This window comes from Capsicum annuum, unplaced genomic scaffold (assembly GCF_002878395.1).
Source record: "Capsicum annuum cultivar UCD-10X-F1 unplaced genomic scaffold, UCD10Xv1.1 ctg79956, whole genome shotgun sequence".
Taxonomy (NCBI): Eukaryota; Viridiplantae; Streptophyta; class Magnoliopsida; order Solanales; family Solanaceae; genus Capsicum; species Capsicum annuum.
Genome location: NW_025890577.1, coordinates 244,705 through 266,028, shown reverse-complemented (window position 1 = coordinate 266,028; position 21,324 = coordinate 244,705). Strand labels below are relative to the sequence as shown.

The window sequence follows — 21,324 nt, the reverse complement described above, 5'->3', positions numbered from 1 at the left end:
TAGTTTAGTGACACGTATTATGCTTTGTGTCTTTGAGTTGGGACCTTATGTCACTGTTTTCAATTTTGTTTTTGAATCTTATAATTATTCAGTGACGATGGATTATGAACACCTGATACCTATATGTTTATTTACGTTTTAGATTTTTCAAGTAATGAGTCAATCTATTCATGATTTTATTATCATACTGAGTTTGTTATCATTATGTTGAGCATTATAGGTTGAGATATTCAGTTGACCTTAGTTAGAAACTGTGTCAGTTTAGTTGGGAGTAGGATTTAATAACAAGTAAACCCAGGGCTAAGGATCACCTATCAGTAGAGGGTGTGACTTTAGTAAAATTCCTTAGTTCTAGAACTACGTAGCCAGCGTAGGTCTTCCTGCCAGTTGAGGTTTCACATTCTTTAGGGGAACCTACTAGTAGAGAGTGATTCCCTAGTCCTTCGGGACACTAGTGTTCATTTATGTTTTAGACTTTTTAAGTAATGAGTCATTCTATTCATGATTTTATTATCATACTCAGTTTGCTATCATTATATTGAGCACTATAGGTTGAGATGTTCAATTGACCTTACTTATAAACTGTGTCAATTTAGTTGGGAGCAGGATTTAGAAGTAAGTGAACCCAGGGATGAGGCTTACCTACCAGTAGAGGGTATGACTTTAGTAGTAGTCCCTGAGTTCTACAACTACGTATCCAGCGTAGGTATTGAGAGGTCTTCCTGCTAGTTGAGATTTGACATTCTCTTAGGGGAACCTTCTAGTAGAGGGTGATTCCATATTCCTTCGGGACACTAGTTTAGTGGATCCATACAATAAGTTTTACTACCCATGGTAAGGTACTGATACCCTTCTAATCAGGGTTATAAGTTGGACCCCAATTCGCTCAAATTAGGTCATGTAGGTTACATGATAGCTCCCATAGTTATATTCAGTACTCAGTCTATATAGGTTCAGGTTTGCTTGACCAAGTAATCAGATTCTCAATTGTTTAGTCAATCAGTATTAATGACTAAATTTAATTCATGCCTTACTTTGTCTTGCATTCTTAGTTTTATGTGTTCATACACCAATGTTTAGTTGCCATATATATTTTATTTAGTCCGTATCTCACATACTAGTATATTCAAAGTACTGACCGCATACTTTTCTCTTTCGTTATCTTATCTTATGATATACATTAGTATGCTCAGTTTTCTGACCATCATTAAAAAGTTCAGCAGTGGCCAGTGGCAGTAGTAGTGAGTCCACTTCCATTGAGGACATAACATGTTTTTACCATTATTTCATCATCTTTTAACGTCCATTCAGTCAGAGTTAGTTGAGGGTTTGTCTCCTCAACTCCTTATGATTTTTAGAGGATTTCAGATAGATAGATAGTCAATTGGTTTTAAGTCTATTCAGTTGTTTTAGACATATTGAATTATATTTTAATATTACATCATATCAGCATTTGTAAGATTATCTTCTACACATGTTATCCCATTACTATTTTATTTAGTTCTCACAGGAGGTACAAAATCATGGGTTGGCTTGGGGTCACTTGTGGCCTTAAGCCTCCTATTACGACCAGGGGCAGCTCCTGGTTGTAAAAATATTGGTATCAGGTCCTAAGGTTTTAAAGTGTTCTAGGGTGTTTGAAAGACACGTTGAGTAGAGTCATGTACATAGGTATGAAGCATGCCACACTTATGGACGAAAGGCTATGAGACATTTTTAGGAAAGTTCCCTTTCTTTTTGTATTCATATTGTGCAAAAGAGCATGAGATCTATTGAATTTATTTTCTAATTTGTCCTTCATTCAATTTATAAAAAATGCTTCCTAAAATAAAGAACAAAAAAAGGAACAGGGATTAGCGCGCACCTCTGCTTAGTCAGGAAGATCTCCTGAATGACCATGTCTCTCAGACTGAATTCAGGGCCACTTTTATGGCCTTATCCTATTCTGTAGCTGCTCAAAAAAATAGCAGTATATTACCCCATCCAATCCAATGGTGAATATAGATGCATCTAAAATTCAATATTTCACTCGAATGAATCCCTCTTGTTTTTTTGGATCCAAGTTTGAGGAGGATCCTCAGTAGTTTCTGGATGGGGTATCGATGAATCCCCGTTGTGTGCCTTGTATATCTAATAATGTAGTCAAGGAGTGTAGGACTACCATAATGATCAAGAAGAGGGACCTTTCTAGACTTATGGTTCATGATCAACAGGTTGAAAAGGAGAATCTCAAAGAGAAGTAAAGAGAGAATAATAGCGCCTAAATAGGTAGTTTCAACTTTTCTTGGCTAAGGTCGAAAGGTAGTGATCATTCTCAATTCTACCTAAATTTTAGCCCTAGCTCCATCTTCTGCTTGTGCATCAGTGCCTAAGTTCATGTAGGCTGGCCAGGATAGAGCGTCAGGCTCTAAGTACCAAGGTAGTGTGAATAGTGGTCATACCAATCCACTCCATGGGAATATAGTAAGAATTATAAGGGTGAATATAGAGCAGGAAATGATGTGTGTTTTGGATCTGGTAAAACAGGCTACAAGATTAGGGATTGCCTATGGGTTGGCCAGAAAGGTAAGTACATTCGTCAGTAGGGTCAGTTTAACTTTTCATCAGCTCCAGTAGGTCACCCAACTTAGTGGGGTTCCACTTCTAGTACCACCAGTGGGTAGTTCCATAACATACTGTATGATCTCCAGACTCGGCATGATTAGGAAAGTTCTCCTGATGTGGTTACAGGTATGTTACAAGTACTCCATCTTAATGTTTATGCATGGTTAGATCTCGGAGCTTTACTTTCCTTTTTGATTCCTTATATCGCTGTCAACTTCTGTATTAGTCTCGAAATATTAGTAGATCCTTTATCAATGTCTACCCTAGTGGGTAAGTCTATTATATCCAAGTGGGTATACACCTGGTCATAGAATCCCAAAAAGTTACCTCAGTTGACCTTATTGAGTTATAAATAACTGATTTTGATGTCATTCACGGCATGGATTAGCTTTACTCGCGCTATGCCTCATTTGATTGAAGAATTAGAATCATCCAGTTCTAGTTTCCTAATTAACCAATTATTAAATGGAAGAGTAGTACTTCAGTGCTTAATGGTCAGATTATTTCATATCTTAAGGCATTAAAGATTATATATAAGGGTGTATTTACCATCTCATTTGAGTTAAGGACTCAAATTTTGAGTCCTTGAGTCCTGAATCAGTTCATGTAGTAAAGGAGTTTCCTGATATGTTTCCTGAAGATCTCCCTAGGGCTCCTCCCGAAAAGGAAATTAACTTCGGGATAGATCTCCTTCCATATACCCAACCTATTCTATCCTACCTTACAAAAGAGATAAAGTAAAGCTAAAGTAATTGAAAGAATAGGTGAAGACTCTTTTAGATAAAGGTTTCATTAGTCCTATTGTTTCCCTATGGGGCTCTCTCATTTTTTTCGTGCACAAAAAAGATAGTTCTCTCAGAATATGCATCGACTACTATTTGTTGAAAAAATTCATAATCAAGAATAAATATTATCTCCCCAGGATTGATAACTTATTCAACTAACATCAGATTGCAATCTATTTCTCTAAGATAGAACTCAAATCTGGCCATTATTAACTTTAATTCAGAGAATGTAACATTCCAAAAATAGCCTTTAAAACTCGATATGGTCAATTCAAATTAATAGTTATGTCTTTTGGACTAACAAATGTCCCTGCATCTTTCATGGACTTGATGAATAGGGTGTTTAAGCAGTATATGGACATATTTGTCATAGTCTTCATTGATGACATCCTTATGTATTCCTGTAGTGAGAATTATTATGCAAACCATCTGTGAGTGGTATTGCAGATCCTTAGAGATCACTAGTTGTTCTTTATGTTTAGCAAGTCAAAATTTTTGTTGAGATTAGTATCTTTCCTTTGTCACATAATTTTTGCTAATGGCATTCGAGTTGATCCTTATAAGATCGAAGTAGTAAAAAACTAGCCTAGACCTATATCTCCATCAAACATAAGGAGTTTCTTGGGTTAAACTGGTTATTATAGATAGTTTATCAAAGTGTTTTCTTCTTTTGCTTCTCCCATGTCTTGACTAACCCAAAATAAAATCAAATTTAAGTGGTCAAATTCCTACGAGAATAGCTTTCAAGAGTTGAAGGTTTGACTCACTTCCACTCCAGTCTAAACTTTATCAGATGGCACAGATAGGTTCATAGTTTGTCGTGATACTTATAGAGTTGGTCTTTGTTGTGTACTAATGCAGAGAGGTAATGCCATCCTACACCTCTAGACATCTTAAGCCCCATGAAAAGAATTATCCGACCCCTGATCTTGTATTGGCAGCTATTGTCTTTGACTTACAAATGTAGAGGTATTACATTTATGGTGTTCTTATTGATGTGTTCACGAATCAGAAGAGTTTATAGTACGTATTCACATAAAAAGGACTGAATCTTCGTCAGAGAAGGTGGCTTACATTTTTGAAAGACTATGATATGAGTGTGTTGTACTATTTAGGCAAGGCCAATATAGTGGTGGATGCCCTTAGTAACTTGTCTATGGGTAGTGTTTCTCATGCAGAGGATGATAAGAAGGAGTTAGTCCTTGAGGTTCACCATCTTTCAAGGTTAGGGTTTCAGTTAGTCTATTCAGCCAAAAGTAGTAATGGTTCAGAATGGTTTGAAATCTTTATTGGTTTCCAAAGTAAAAGAAAAACAATATAGAGATCCCAGTTTGGTCAAGTTGAAGGAGGTAGTTAGAGATCAAAAGGTGGAGATTTTCTCCCAAGGGGGAGATAATGTGCTTCATTGTAAATGAAGACTATATGTTCCATGTGTTCATGATTAAAGACATCGAGTACTAGCTGAAGAGCATGGTGCTTGATATTACTTTCCCCAAGAGGCCACTGATATGTATTGTGATTTGCCAGAGATCTATTAGTTGAGTCGTATGATTAAAGATATTAATGATTTTGTAGCTAAGTGTTAGAGCTGTCAGTAGGTTAAGGTTGAACACCAAAGGCCTAGTAGTATACTTCAAGAGTTCAGCATCCCCACTTAAAAGTGGGAGGTAGTCAACACGGATTTTGTGATAGGATTGCCTCGTATGCATCCTCCGCATGATTTGATATGGGTCATTATAGATAAAATAACTAAATTATCTTATTTCTTGACAATTCATACTTTATTTTTAACTAACGATTTTTCTAGACTCTTTCTTAGGGAGTTGGTAAGTTTCATGGAGTTCTGTTGTCTATTATTTTGGATACTGATACTCTGTTTACCTCTCACTTTTGGAAGGCTTTTAGAAGGTCCTTGGTACCTAAATATATCTGAGTGCAACTTTTTATCCTTAGATAGATGGTCAGGCAGAAAGAACAATGCAAACATTAGAGGACATGTTGAGGGTCTTTGTTATTTGCTTTAAGGGTAGTTGAGATGACCACTTACCTTTGATTGAGTTTCCATACAACAATAACTATCACTTTAGTACTTAGATGCCTCTATTTGAGGCACGCTATGGGAGGAGATGTAGGTATCTTGTTGCTTGTTTTGAAGTAGGTGAGGACGCTTTGATATGGAAAGATTTGGTGTTTGAGGAAATAGAGAAATTTCAGCTAATTTGAGAGAGGCTGAAGACAACCTAAAGTCATCAGAAATCTTATGAAGATATAAGGAGAAAGGATTTTGAGTTTTATATTGGTGACTTGGTTTATTTTAAAATTTTGCCTATGAAAGCAGTGCAGAGATTTGGCAAGAAGGGGAAACTCAGTAATGGTTATGTTAGCCCATATAGAATTATGATCCAGTTTGGAAAGGTAGCTTATGAGTTAGAGTTGCTTGCAGATTTGGCATCAGTGCATCCGGTGTTTCATGCCTCTTTGCTAAAGAAATGTATTGGCAACCCAGCTTCAGTCGTGCCCTTATAGAGTGTGGAGGTGAAGAATAGTCATTCCTTCAAAGAAATTTCAGTTTAGATGCTTAACTGATAGGTTTGTAGGTTTAGCAATAAAAAGGTCCCTTTTGTTAAGTTCTACAGAGAATTCAGTCTGTTGAGGGAGCTACTTGGGAAGCAGAAGCAGATATGCGAATCAAATATCCGCATCTATACTTAACGAACTCAAATCTAGTTGGAGGTAACGATTACTCATAAGTTGACTCTCTTATTTTCAATTTCAATCATATCGTTATCCACATGTCATAATATGCATTCATGAATTTAATTCAGTTTATGTATCATGACTTAGACTCAGTCACTTAATCTTGTTTCAGTTCATAAGCATTAAGTACATAACCCCAGTTTCCTTAGTACTCTCAACCTAACCAATCACATTCGAGAATAAATATTTCATGGGGAGATATTGTAATACCACATTCCTAAATGCCACTATGCTACATATGACTCATACCCTAGAGTCGTGCATACAACATACGAGTCGTATGTTGTAATTGTATCTAAGGCAGTGCGAATCGATTTACATTCTATTCTAGGTACGACTCCTTCCCTTGAGTCGTACATACAATATGCGAGTATATGAAAGGAATTTGTGAGTTCAGCAGTGTTGGGTACCTAATATTCTATCCAAGGTATGAGTTGGGGAATACAAGTGATATGGAAATATTTCTAGTCATAAGTTTAGACTCGTATGTTAACCAGTTTATACTCTCTTATATTTTGCCAAGCTTGCAAGTTAGGAGCCTATTCGTACCTTCCCCATTCGAGTCATATGGTTGACTTGTATAGACTGGAGACAAATTTCTGTAATGTTAACTTAATGGGCCTTTTGGTCATTTCCCCTTTATTAAATCCCAACCCACGACTTATAACCTAAAAGGAGTGTGATTTTCCTCCACTTTCAATCAATTAACAACACTTTTATCCTCCTATCTTTAAGATCATCAAGATTAGGGTTTCTCTCACCAAGTCATCTTTCAACTCTCAAAATTCATACTCTCTTCATAAATCAAGTAATTTCAGGTATATAGGCTATTCATCAATGGGTTTCTTCCACCCATTGAGCCAGAAAGTCCCCTTTTTGATTCAAGTATGAAACTTCCCATCATTTATGAAATTCTCCATGTTAGATATGAACTTAATCCATGTTTTCTTAGTAATTTGAATTCAAGACATATCAACACATTTTTCTCATGAAAAATTGATTAACTTATGTTTTGAATTTAAAGTAGTAATGTCATATTCAATTGCTCCTATGTCAAATTAACAAATCATGAATTAAACCATGTGAAAATTGTAAACCTCCCAAGTTTAATACATTCATATATTGAAATTCATGGACTATATCTGTTTGGTGACACATATTATGTTATGGGTGCTTGAGTTGGGACCTTAGGTCACTATTTCAAGTGACGTTATTGAATCTTTTAATTATTCAGTGTTGGTGGGTTATGAGCACCCAATACCTATGTGTTTATTTATGTTTCAGAATTTTCAAGTACCTAGTCAGTCCATTCATGATTTTATTATCATACTCAGTTTATTATGATAATGTTGAGCACTATTAGTTGAGATGTTCAGTGGAACATAGTCAGAAACTATGTCAGTTCATTTGGGAGTTTGATTTAGCACTGAGTGAATCCTAGGATAGGTGCTCACCTGCCAGTAGAGGGTGTGACTTTAGTAGCTATCCTTGAGTTCCAGAACTAGGTAGCCAGCTTAGGTAGTGAGAGGTCATCATGGTAGTTAAGGGTGGACATTCTCTTTGGGGTACCTACCAGTAGAGGGTGATTACCTATTCCTTTAGGAAACTAGTTTAATGGATCAACACAGCCAGTGTTAGTACCCATGGCAAGGTACTGACACCCTTCCAACTAGGGTTACAGGTTAGACCCCGATTAGCTCAGATTGGGATATGTCGGTTATATGATAGCTCCCACAGTTACAGTCAGTACTTAGTCTATATAAGTTCAGGTTTTCTTTACTAAGTAATCAAATTCTTAGTTGTTTAGTTAGTTAGTTTTATAGACTAAATTCAGTTCTTGGTTTACTTGGTCTTGCATTCTCAGTTTTACATGTTCATGCACCCATGTTCAGTTGCCATATGTATTTGAGTTAGTTCATATCTCATGTGCTAGTACATTCAAAGTACTAACCACATACTTTTCTCTTTCTCTATTTTATATTATAACATGGGTTCGGATGCTCAGTTTACTAAACATGATAAGACAATTCAGTAGTGCCCAGCAGCAGTAGTGGTTAGCCCTCTTCATCAAGGAGATGAAATATTTTTACCATTATTTTAGCATCTCTTTATGTTTAGTCAGTCAGAGTTCATTGGGGGTTTGTCCTATCAACTCCTTATATTTTTAAAGGCTTTCAAACAGATAGACAATCAGTTGGTTTTCAGCCTTTTCAGTTGTTTTAGACATGATGAATTATATTTCAATATTATCATCCGCACATATTAACCCATTACTATTTTATTTAGTGCTCACAATAAGTACCAGAGTCACTTGTGGTCTTAAGAACTGTGTTACGACTAGGGGGTAGCTCCTGGTCGTGACAACTTTCTTTTAGATAGCGCCTCAAATAGTGACATATTAGTACTGGAGTGATAACTATTGTTGTATGAGAACACATAAAATAGAAGAAAATGGTTACAATAATCACCAAAGTCAATAACATAGGCCCTCAAAATGTCCTCTAGTACATAAATAGTCCTCTTCTACTGACTATCAGTCTGAAGATGAAAATTTATGCTAAACATGAGCTTGGTGCCAAACTCTTGATGTAGTCTATCCAAAAACTTAGAAGTGTACTTGGAATCCTTATTCGAAAAAATAGTAAGTGGAACCCAGTGAAGCTTCACAATATCTTTGACATAAATCCTAGCCACAAGATGAGAATTATAGTCTATTAGAATGGGCAAGAAGTGGGCAGACTTGTCAGCTAGTCCATAACCACCCAAATAGTCATACCTCTTTAAAGTCTTAGGGACACCTACCACAAAGTCCATAGCAATACACTCCAACTTCAACATGGGTATAGGTATCCTCTGAAGCAATCTCATAGGCCTTTGGTGCTCATATTTCACCTACTAATAATCTAAATATTTGGAAACATAGTTCACTATGTCCCTTTTCATTACGGGCCACCAATACAACTTACTCAAGTCACGGTATATCTTGGTTGTACCCGAATGAATAGAATAATGCAAATCCTAGGCCTCTAAAAGTATATCATAGATAAAATCACCAACCTGAGGAGCACACAATCCTTTTTAACCACAACACTTCTCCCGCGTCAAGAATGATATCTGCCACCTTATTGCACACCACTTAGTTCCAGAGTGTATTCAATTTCATATCCTCAGATTGCTAGGCCTTAATATGTTTCACAAGTTTTAACTCAAAATTAACCAATATACCACCTCGATCTGAGACTCACAACTGCATTTTGTGAGATTCTAAAGTTTGGAACTCTCTATCTAATGGTCGTATGGCATCAAAAATGATAATCTATTTGTATTTTCAGCTCCACCTCATTAGTATTAACTAGATGATACTAAATGGTCACATCATAATCATTTAACAACACCATCCACCTATGTTGCCTTAGACTCAAATCCTTTTAAGTCATCACGTACTATAGGTTGTGATGGTCTATGAAGAACACAAACTTGACACCACAAAGATAATGTGTCCAGATCTTTAGTGCAATCACCACTGCTTCCAACTCCAAGTCATTGGTTAGGTAATTCCTCTCAGGAGACTTCAACAGCCTCAAAGGATAGGCAGTAATATTCTTATCCTACATTGTCAAGACCCGACCCCAGGACCGACCATAACGGGTATATCAAGCCCATCATGGACCGGAGAGCACCCCCTTAGCTTAACCTCAAGAGAAAAATAATAACAATTAAGGAAAATCCAATAAAAAGTAATAAGAAGATGAATAGATAACTCAATTAAAAACTAAGAGTCAAAACAAAAACTAACTCACACTTATCCACAATAGCCTCTAAAACTAGAATAGCAATAAAGTTAGGAAATGCACCCGACTATGAACAAAAAGAATCCAAAAGTACTATAACAATAAAGAAAGAACAATGAAATGACAAGGCCTTCTGAAGGATGGATGCTCACTACTTCACAACAATTCAGAAAACATGCTCAACCACCTAACATTGAACAAGAGCAACATAAAAGTCTTTGGACCCCATATCATGACACATTGTATCATCCTAAGACAAGTGGGATAAGCAACGTCATGTAACTCAGGAAAAGAGATAAACTAATGCAATATAAAAAATTAGTTAAAACCACATGCGCATATTCATATTTACATGTATAGGATGTCGGGATAGGGTAAAGGTTCATGAATATAAGAGTTTAAAGATTTAACCTGAACTGTATAGCTCAATCCATCCTAAAGGCATCCATGCACTATATGGGTTTAGCTCTCCCAGCTGAAAAGGCCCTAATGTATTTTATTCGCATGAACCAAGGAAAATTGGAGGGGAAAACTAAATCCACCAAGGCAGTAGAACTCCCAAATATATATATATATATATATATATATATCAAGTATGCATCAAGCACATGGTCATACAGACCCCCAACACCGACAAATGTGGTTTCCAGTGTTTGGCCCCCTAAGATTTACACCTTCCCGGTGAGCTACACAATCCGCTTTAACCCTAAATTAAAATAATTTACACATAAAACCAACCAATAATCCAGGAGTCATTCATTAAGACATTTACCACTTAGTATCGTCATACCTTTATGCTTGTAAGCTAAATTAAATATTCCAATCGAATCCACATAACAACATTGTCTCTCAAGTTCCATTTAAAATCAAAATCATGGCTACTAAGGCCATCCAAATATATTTTTATATCTATTTATCTATTAATGCTATGCATTGGATTCATAAACAAGTTAAACCATGAAATTTTTCATATTTAGGATAAAGTTTACAAAGTAGGTTGAGGTTAATTCCAATTCCAAGCCAAAATTCATCCAATTTGGGGAAACCCATGTCCCTCATTCTAATCATTTGAACAATGTACCAATTCAGTCCTAAAAGCACCAATTTAAAGCATGAATAATCAATTTAAAACATGGGATAAGTAATTAAATTAGAAAAAACAAAAACCCCTCAATACAATTTAAAAACCCATAATTTAAATAACATGAAAATCCATTCAATTAATGCTATAATTTAAAATTAAAGTTTAGGAAAGAGAAACATGCCTGAAATACATAAGAAATTAAAGTCAATTTGAATTTTGGAGCCCAAATGATAGTTTCTTGGGTTTTAAGTTTAAGAGAGAAAGAGGAAGTTTTAGTCTTTTAAAGCAGAAGGGAATGGGGTTATTTTATGTCATAATTTCGTAAAAAGGTAAAACGACCAAAATACCTTCACCCCAAGTGAAAATATAAAAATGAATGAAATTAAAATATCATCATAGCACGACATTATCGTAAAGGGTATCCTTTATGCCACGCTAATATTGTGGAGGCTAACCTCCGTGACACAGCCTTATCATAGAGGCTTACTGTGTCAGGGTCCTAAAATGACCCCGAACCACTTCTAAAAAGTTGAAAACAATCCCAAAACACCCTTTTAACATTTATAAACATTATTAAAGTTAAAAATCAACATTACACATGTGAGAGTGTTAAAAATAAAATGATCAAAATTTTAAGAGGTCTTATATTATACCCCCCACATCCTTAGGATCATTTGTCTTCGAATGATGAGTTAGGACACTTTTAGCATGAGAATAACAAGATACACCATAATCAAATGAAAAACTTGGAAAGTGACAAGTGGAAAATGAAACTCTTACCTTAAGCATTTCCATCCAACATGGGGAACAAGAATGGATATTTGGCCTTTATATCGTCCTTAGCATACCATGTAGCCTCTTTTACCTTTTTATTTCTCCAAAGAACCTTCATTGAGACATCCTTGGTCCCCATGCTACGAACTTTCCTATCCAATATCTCGATTGGGACTTTCTCATAAGACAAGGAATCTATGACACCAACAACCTCAATAGGCACTATCAAGGAAGGATCACCCACATGTTATTTTATCATGGACACATGAAAAATAAGATGAATTGAAGATAAACTTGCAGGAAAACATAAATTATATGAAATATTCCTAATTATCCTCAAAATCAGATAAGGACCCACATAACAGGGACTGAGTTTCCCTTTCTCCCCAAACCTCATGACACCTTTCATAGGAGATACCTTAAAAAATACCCAATCAATTACTTCAAATTCCAAATCCCCCTCTCACATCCGTATAAGACTTTTGGTGACTCTGAGTAGTCTTAAGTATTTCTCTAATCACTTTTACCTTCTCCATAGCTTGATGAACAAAGTAAGGACCAAACAATATAGTCTCATAAAACTCAAACCATCCAATAGGAGACCTAAACCTCCTATTATAAAAAGCATCCAAAAGTGCTATCTGAGTACTAGAATGATAGCTATTATTATATGGAAACTCAATGAGAAGAAAATGATCAACCCGACTTCTCTTAAAGTCAATAACACAATCCCTTAGTATATCCTCCAAAGTTTGAATAGTTTATTTCATTTTTCTATCCGTTTGAGGGTTGTTCGCAATTCTAAGGTTCACCTAAGTACCCAAACCTTTTTGAAATGTATTCCAGAAGTGAGATAAAAACTGTGTACTTCAGTCTGAAATAATGGACATAGGTGCTCCATACAATTTCACAATCTCCTGAATGAGCAACTTAGCATAATTCTCTCCTGAGTAGTTAGTCCTCACAGGCAAGAACTAAGTAGACTTAATAATCCTATCCACAGTGACCCAAATAAAATCAGACTGATTGTGAGACCGTGGAAAATCCATAATGAACTTCATATTAATCATCTCCTATTTCCATATGGGAAACTTTATCTCTTGATATATATCACCTGGACTCAAGTGCTCAATATTGACTTGCAGACAAAAAATACACTTAACAATAAAATTTGGCACATCCGTCTTCATATTATTCCAGCAATAGATTTCATTCAAATCATGATGCATCTTATTCGAGCAACATGAACCATGTATCTAGACTCATGAGCATCAGCCGAACATTTCTCATAGCTTATAAACATTAAAAATACACAACCTACCTTGATACCTCCCGATGCCATGTCCCTCAATCTCAAAAGCTATAACTTATTACTGACCTGCATCATCCTTAATCTATGTAACTATGTGATCTAAAGATTGATTTTTCTTTACCTCAGGAACAAGATATAATTTAACTATTTCTTGAACAATCACCCATCTATCCTTATAGTCAAAAAATGAACTCCCAAGTTATCCAGCTTGTGAATATCCTTCACTAATCCTCTTTTCTCCTTATCAACATAAAATAAGCTCCCCATGGATAACCTGCTAAGAGCATCAACAATAATATTATATTTACCTAAATGGTAGTGCAAACTTATATCATAATCCTTAAGAAATCTGAGCCACAAACTCTGCCTGAGCTTTAATTCCTTCTTTATAAGCCCATACTACAAGCTCTTATGGTCTAAATAAATATTGACATACACCCCACACAGATAATGGTGCCAAATATTAAATAAAAAGACCGCTTCTGCTATTTCTAGATTGTAAGTCAGATAGTTCCTCTCATGAACATTAAGCTCCCTAGAAGAATAGGCAAAAACAAAGCATAGTCCTATAAGAAATACATCAGAAAACACAACCAAACCATCAGTACCCTCAAGAAGGGTCAAAACTAGCGTAGAAGTCAACTTATCCTTCAACTTTTCAAAACTACCCCTACAAGAATCAAACCATAAGAACTTAACCTTTTTCTAAGTTAATTTCATAAATAGAGTAGCAATAGATGAGAAATTCTCCGCAAACCTACTATAATGCCCAGCCAAACCCAAGAAACTCTTAATGTCGATTGGTGTCATGGGTCTAGGCCATCTTTTATGTAATACCTCATATGTCTCTAAGCTAGGAAATGAATTAATTCTCCTACCTATGAAACCTCATATCCTGTGATTCATATTTTAGTACATGATTTACAATGAGTATACTAGCGATAAGATATCTTATGATGTGTTAAGCATGCTCATGTGATTCGCTCAGAGTAAGGCAAGCTAATAGCTTTTGGATTTATCAATTTTTAGTGTGTGATTCCATAAGAGTAATATTTGAAAGAGTATAACTTGATTTATATGTGATATTTTGGCAGATTTATACCCACCAAATTATATAGAATCGAATTAGCTTTCCAACGATTCCAATTTTATAAAAATCGGACTCCCGAGCAAGAAATTATGGCCCTGCAAAGTAGGAGTACGATGCATAAACAATCACACATGGCTACTGGAATAAGTGTGCGACAGGTTGTGTGGCGCACACCCTCAAGTGTGCAATAACAGGTGTGACACAGACCTTATCTTATGAGATAGGATGTGCGGCGCACACCTTAGCATGTGCGATGAGGTGTGCGACGTAGACTTATGATTTCAGCCATGAAAAACACTTAGTTTTGACTTACTTTGAGGATAATTAAGTCGTTTAACACTCCTTCCATGTCCCAATACTTAACCTCACAAAATTTATAGCTTCTAATCACATTACAACCCTATTAACATCTTAAGTTCATTATCTAAGAACATAAGAAGGAGAAAAACTACTAGGGTTGCATAATCAAGCTTAAAGGTCAAATCTTTCAACAATTTCATTGCCATTAAGGTATGCATAGTGTTCATCCATGGATCCCTTTCGTTCATGGAGTATAAGAATCAATCTTTGATAACGAAATCATGAATGTTTTGTGGTGATATAGTTTGTGTTATAGAGTGAGAGTTTGATGAAATTCTAGGAAGATTGTGATCATATAGTTGGAACCCATGAATTTGGGTGAATTAAAGTGGTGTGAGTTTGTAAATACACCTATGCCTTAAAGAGTGCATATAAGGTGTTTGATAAAATACCTAAGAGACTAGAAATCATGCATTATAGCTAAATTGTAACTAAGTGAAGGATTCATGATAGGCCTCTATGATTCAATGCCATTAATGTTGATAATGTGTCTTGTGAACACTGTTAGATTACTCATGAACTAGTCTTATGGAATTATGCTATGCTTAGTTTCAAAATACACTCATGTACTAGATGTAGAATACCCATGTACTTCATGAAATTCCCCAAGTTATGATATTATAGATTGTGGTTGTTATATGTAATGAGCATGATATTGAAAGCTATGCAAGTATATACATGTTGTATGAAATTCCCTTCCATGAAATAGATTATTGAGAACCATGCTAAGTATGAAATCCCTTATTTATGATATTGAGGATTATGGACTCTACTCTTATGATCAAGTCAGTCATGTGTGTCAGTTTCCTTCCATCGAGTCCTGGGGGTACTTATACCCGAAAAAAGTTGTGTGCTTAGAGCCATATCATGTTTTCATGATACTCTCAATCAGGCCATGATATATAGAAATCAGTTAGTCGTGGGATTCAGGAAAACTCAGTAATCTCAGTGGTTCAGTATTCTTAGTAATCTTAGTGCTTAGCAACCTCAACAATCACAGTAACTGGGTGTTTGGCATTGCTTATAAGTTGGTCAAACCAACTTATAAGAACTTTTGGGCTTAAAAAGTGTTTGGTAAAAATTTTAAATGCTTAAAATAAGTTGAATTTGACTTTTTTTAAGCCAAAATATAGAAGGACCCACTTACCAGCTTTTTTTTTTAACAACTTATAATTTATTTTAGTTGACCAAGTGAATTACCTTTTTGTCCCTAACAGTTATACCTTATTCCAATTTTACCCTTAGCCCTAGTTAACCTTTTCTGCCTCCATTCTCCATTTTATGCGCGGCGCTCCCTTCACTATTTTTTGACCTTCTCCCTTTCTTCAAAAGCTAAATCTCAGTATTTTCTTCATTGGAGAAAGCTAAAAAATCTACCAGTTCTTTGTTGTAAGATTCTTTTTTTTTATTAAATTTGAATCTATGGTTTATCGATTTAAAAATACAGCACTGATTCTGTTGTTGTTGTTGTTTAGGAATTTGATGAGATTTATGTTGATTGTTCGTTATCAATACGTTTCTTTACATGGGTTGTTCTTACTTTTTGTTGTTATTTTGTGTGTTTATCCACCCCCATCTGGTATTATGAAGTGCATTTGCTGTCGATTTAAATATTTTATTATTTTTAGTTCATGTGCGTTGGTTTTGTTGTTGTTGAGATTTATGTTGATTCATAGTTATCGATGTGTTTCTTTACTTGGGTTGTTGTTAATTTTTGCTCATAATTTGTGCTCCCCCAACTCCTAGTTGGTATTAGCAGTTGTATAGAAATTGATTGAATTACATCGATGAAATGTATGTTGATTGTTCGTTATTGATGTGTTTCTTTACATGGGTTGTTGTTAATTTTTGCATGAGAGGATAAACTCATCTATTGATTGATCTAGAACGCTTGAGACCATATTTAAGTGGTGAAAACAATCTTTTCCCTATTTCATTACTGAATATATTAATTAAGTTTATTTTCTACATACTAAGAACTTATTTACACTATCAACAAATCATCTAAGCGATAACTACTAATAAAAACCATGAAAACAAGTATTAGTAACATGAAAATAAGGTCGATTACCTCATAGAGTAAGTCAGCAATTATGATAGGGAAAAAAATATTTACTGTCTGTGTATATAAGTTAAATTCGTGTTAATTTACTTACGTCTTTTGACTGTAAGAAGTTTAAGATGTACTTACCAACTTCATTGGTGGAGGCAACTCTTGTAAATGAGAATTGGAGAGAATTTGCTGAACCATCTATCCATGAAATCTTGGAATGCTTTTTGCTGTCTCAATTTTAAAATGGATACTGCTTTTCCATGAGATCAGTTTCTCCTCTCATGCATTTTGTTGTGTTCAATGAATCTGTATAAAAAATAATTATATTTTGGATTAAACCAAGGTTGAATGATCTATTGATAAATAAACTTCTATATATGACAAATTTTAATAGGAAAATATTTCGTAGAAGGCGACATATCTTTAGTTTAATAGCACAAGATCTAAAGGTTGGCTTTACTTTCTTAAACTTTGTGACAAGTCAAAACTAGATAAACAAATTGAAATGAATTGAGTAATAATTAAGTTGTGGCTATTGGCTAATTTTGTGTTAGTGTTCCAATGTGGTCATTTCTCCATAATCATGTATTTGTTTTACCATATGCCATTTCAGTTTTTTTAATTTAGTTAGGCCGTGTAGTCTGTAGATCTTTGTTTTGGCTTGCTCAACATAGCTTTAGTTTTTACTTTACTAGTCTCTTGTCTTTTACCTTTTCAACTTTTATCCCTAAATTAGCTAAGTGTGGGAATTGACATTTATATTCCATCTTCAGATCATTTATATTCCATCATGTCGAATACTAGTTTGGTACGAAGTAACGCTAAGTGGGACTACAATGCTCATATTGCTTTTATTGAGGTGTGTGAAAGATAAATTAGAAAGGAAATAGACTGAACTCTCATTTGAATAAATATGGATGGAAAAATTTGGTTGATGCGTTCTATAGTAGGACGAGAAGAAACTATACTAAAACACAGTTGAAAAATAAGTGGGATAACATGAAAAAGGACTGGGCTTTTTTTAAGTAGTTGATGAGAGAGAATACAGGTTTAGGTTGGGATGCCACAAAAACTACAATCATTGTAGATGACGATTGGTGAAAGCAAAAGATTAAGGTACATATCTCATATTATTCTATATTTCTTTGTTATTTCTCTCATTATTTGATTTACTTAAGTAGTTTTTTTTTGGATTTTTTTCATTTCAGATGGATCATTGATATAGGAGGTTTAGGAATATGGATCTTTCTCTCATATGTTATCATTACGATGCATTATTTTTGGATATTTTTGCTACGGGAGAAAGAGCACGCGCCGCCAATGAAGAACAAATTTTTGAAAATGAAGACGATTTGAACAAAGAAAAAATAAATGATTTTGATGATTTTGAGAAAGAACACTTCATTAATCTCAATGATGAAGGAAGTGATGACCCAAATTATATGAATTCTCCAATGTTTCCCAAACCATCATTACAAAGAGAACTTTCAACTGATGATATAGGAACTAGCAGTCGAGTAAAAAAAGAGTAAGACAAAATCTGCTAGAGAGGAACTACACTCTTTAGTTGAGTTAATGTCAAGCAAGAGTACTGCTACATCTCATGCGGCAGAGGATCCCACCATTGATAAGTGTATGAAATTTTTGGCAAGTTGTCCCAAAATTGACATCCCGTCTGAAATCTACAACTATGCAGTGAATTTGTTTCTATAGAAAGAGGTCCATCAAATATTTCTTAAGATGACTAGTGATGAAGCTCAAAAGTCTTAGTTGGCATATAACTATCAGTTATACCTTCTTAAGAAATAGTGAAGGATGTATTCGGTTTACTGTAGTAATTTTTTTGTTTGATGTTTGTTAGTATGGTTGTACGCATAAACTTAAAACACTATGGTTGTAAAACCTTTTTAAAATTGCGTTGACTTTATTTGTATTGTTGTATATGTGTGTGTTTTATACATATGTATGTTCTATTATTTTTGACTTAGATGAAGAGTATGCAGTGATATATCGTAGTACATCTTATAAATTAACTATGTTGATCTATCATACTCTACTAATATGAGGATTATGGGACTTTTACACTCCCATACTCTACTGAGGTGAGGTGTTTTTTCTTTTTCAGTTAAATGGAGATTTTGGATATTAGCATATCTCCTGATTTAAGTGAATTTTTAGATGAAGAAGATGAAGAATTAGAAAAAGTTCACCGAGAGCACGACGAGGAGTGGATGACTTTGTGTAACTAGTAGGTAAATATGTTTTGACGTATTTCAAAAAGTACTTATGTAAGGAACCTTGTCGTACATCAAAGCGCTCCGGACATATATTTATTCAAGAGATATTACGGAGAAATGAAACTCGTTGTTATGAAAATTTTTGATTGAAGAAAGTGGTGTTTATTGATTTATCCAATGACTTAACCAAAAAATATTGGCGTAAAGCCACTTGTGGAATTTCTACACACAAAATGTTAGGAATGTTTTTGATGGTTTGTGCACATGGAGTAGGAAATCGAATGATACAAGAAATCTTTCAACATTCTGGAGAGACGGTTCATAGAAACTTTCATAGTGTGTTAAATGCTGTTTGTAAGCTTGCAAGAGATATCATTAGACCATTTTTAAATTATAATGATGGTGTAGAAGCTCACAAGCCATGTAACGAGCTATATTTACCCTTCTTTAAAGTAAGTTACACTTTCTCCAAATATATACTTTATTATACTTAATATTTAATTTCTCTTTTGATTATTTTCTTAAGTTAAATTTATATATGTATATACTTGTAGGATTGCAATAGGGTACTTGATGACACACATGTTAAAGCTAGATTGCCACAAGGTCAAGAAATTTCGTATATTGGTCGTAAAGGTTATCCGACTCAAAATATTCTTGCCATTGTAGATTTTAACATATGTTTTACATTTGCATTGGCTGGATGGGAAGGATCGGCTCATGACAATCGTATATTTCGTGAGACTATTTGTAGACAAGAACTCAACTTTCCACATCCATTGAAAAATAAATATTATCTAGTTGATTCTGGATATTCGCACACGAAGGGATACATGGCTCCTTACAGAGGAGATAATGTGAGCTATCACCTTTCTGAATTTTGGCGTGGTGCAACACGACAATTACGGGAGCCAAAGGGACGCATTGAAAAATTTAATTATTTGCATTCTTCTTGTAGAAACATAGTAGAATGTACATTTGGTGTATGAAAAGCGAGGTGGGCCATTTTGCACGACATGCCTTACTATAATATTGACACACAAAGGGATATCATAATTGATACTATGGCCATTCATAATTACATTAGAAAGAAATGCAATGTGGATAATGTGTTTCAAGCAGCTGAGAATGAAAGATATATCCCATCGGTTGATTCTGATGAAGGCTCAACTTCAACGGCTAACAATATGGACAGTGAAAATGTGAGTGAGGAAAGTAATGTGCATTGAGTGTGGCTTCGTGATATGATTTCTAATGATATTTATAATGCTTAATTCTTGTACTAATTGAATATTTTCACTTTTTGTATTTATGGCGAACTTAACTCTAGCCACATTAGTACCTCTTTTGTATGAAACTATTTATCTATTACTGTAATTATAATGATTACTAACATATATATTTTGCTTAATGATGAGTTCGACATATATATTAATATTATCCTCGAAGGCTAAAAGTGGCAAGTCCAGTTTAATAAGAAAATGAAAGTCGTAAGTTGCACCTTAATTGAAATAAATGTGCTAATTAGCCCCGCTTTGATTAAAAAAACACCTTATTAATACGAAATCTTAACGTGACCATGAAGAAATAAATAATCTTTCAATATATAATTATATTTTTCAAACACAAACATTCAACACTTTTAAACTCTTCAAAAAAAATATTTTTAGCGTACAAATTAATAGTCACTCATGAATATATTTTTTTAATATATATATATATATATATATATATTCAAATATATATTAATTTTAAATTGAATCATTTTAGCAATAGAAATTAATAATAATCAACTCCTTATATTATAAACAATCATAAGGGTACGTTAGTCATTTTAACAAAAAAAAGTGCTTATAACCATTATTTACCAAACACACCAATAACATTTTTTCAGTTTCAGCACTTTTATCCAAACACTTAACTGCTTATTTTTAAAATAAGTTTAGCAGCTTCAAAAGCACTTTAAAGAACTTTTTTTCAGCCGCTTTTTCAAGCTTATCCAAACGGGCTCTAAATCTCAGTAACTTCAGTACTCTTAATCAGTCCTCAGAACTCATTATATTCCGTCCATCATCAGAATCCAGTAAACTCTGTTTTAGCTCCGCTAAACAATACCACTAGTATTAGTTTAGTTAATCAGTATCAGTTTAGCAAATTAGTTCAGTTAAGTTATGTAGTTCAACCTAGTTATTCAGTTCAGTGTCTTTTAGATGAGAGTAGGATTCAACACCGAGCAAACCTAGGGATGGAGGCTCAACCGCTAGAATAGGACTGAGATCCCTAGAAGCAATTCATAAGTTTCAGAACTACGTTTCCAGTGTAGGTACGAGATGTCACCCGTTAGATAGGACTGACATACTCAGGGGTCACCCGTTAGCATATTTATATGTATAGGACTGATCCCAGGAGTCACCTGTTAGATTAGGACTGACACCACAGCAAATGACTTTATTTGTGGCACGGTACTGACACCCTTC

At 34.6% G+C, this 21,324-nt stretch overlaps 1 pseudogene; it reads left to right on the top strand.

The window, feature by feature from the left end:
* Positions 1-17,302: 17,302 nt before the first annotated feature.
* On the top strand, positions 17,303-18,419 carry LOC124895100 (annotated as a pseudogene).
* The last annotated feature ends 2,905 nt before the right edge of the window (positions 18,420-21,324 follow it).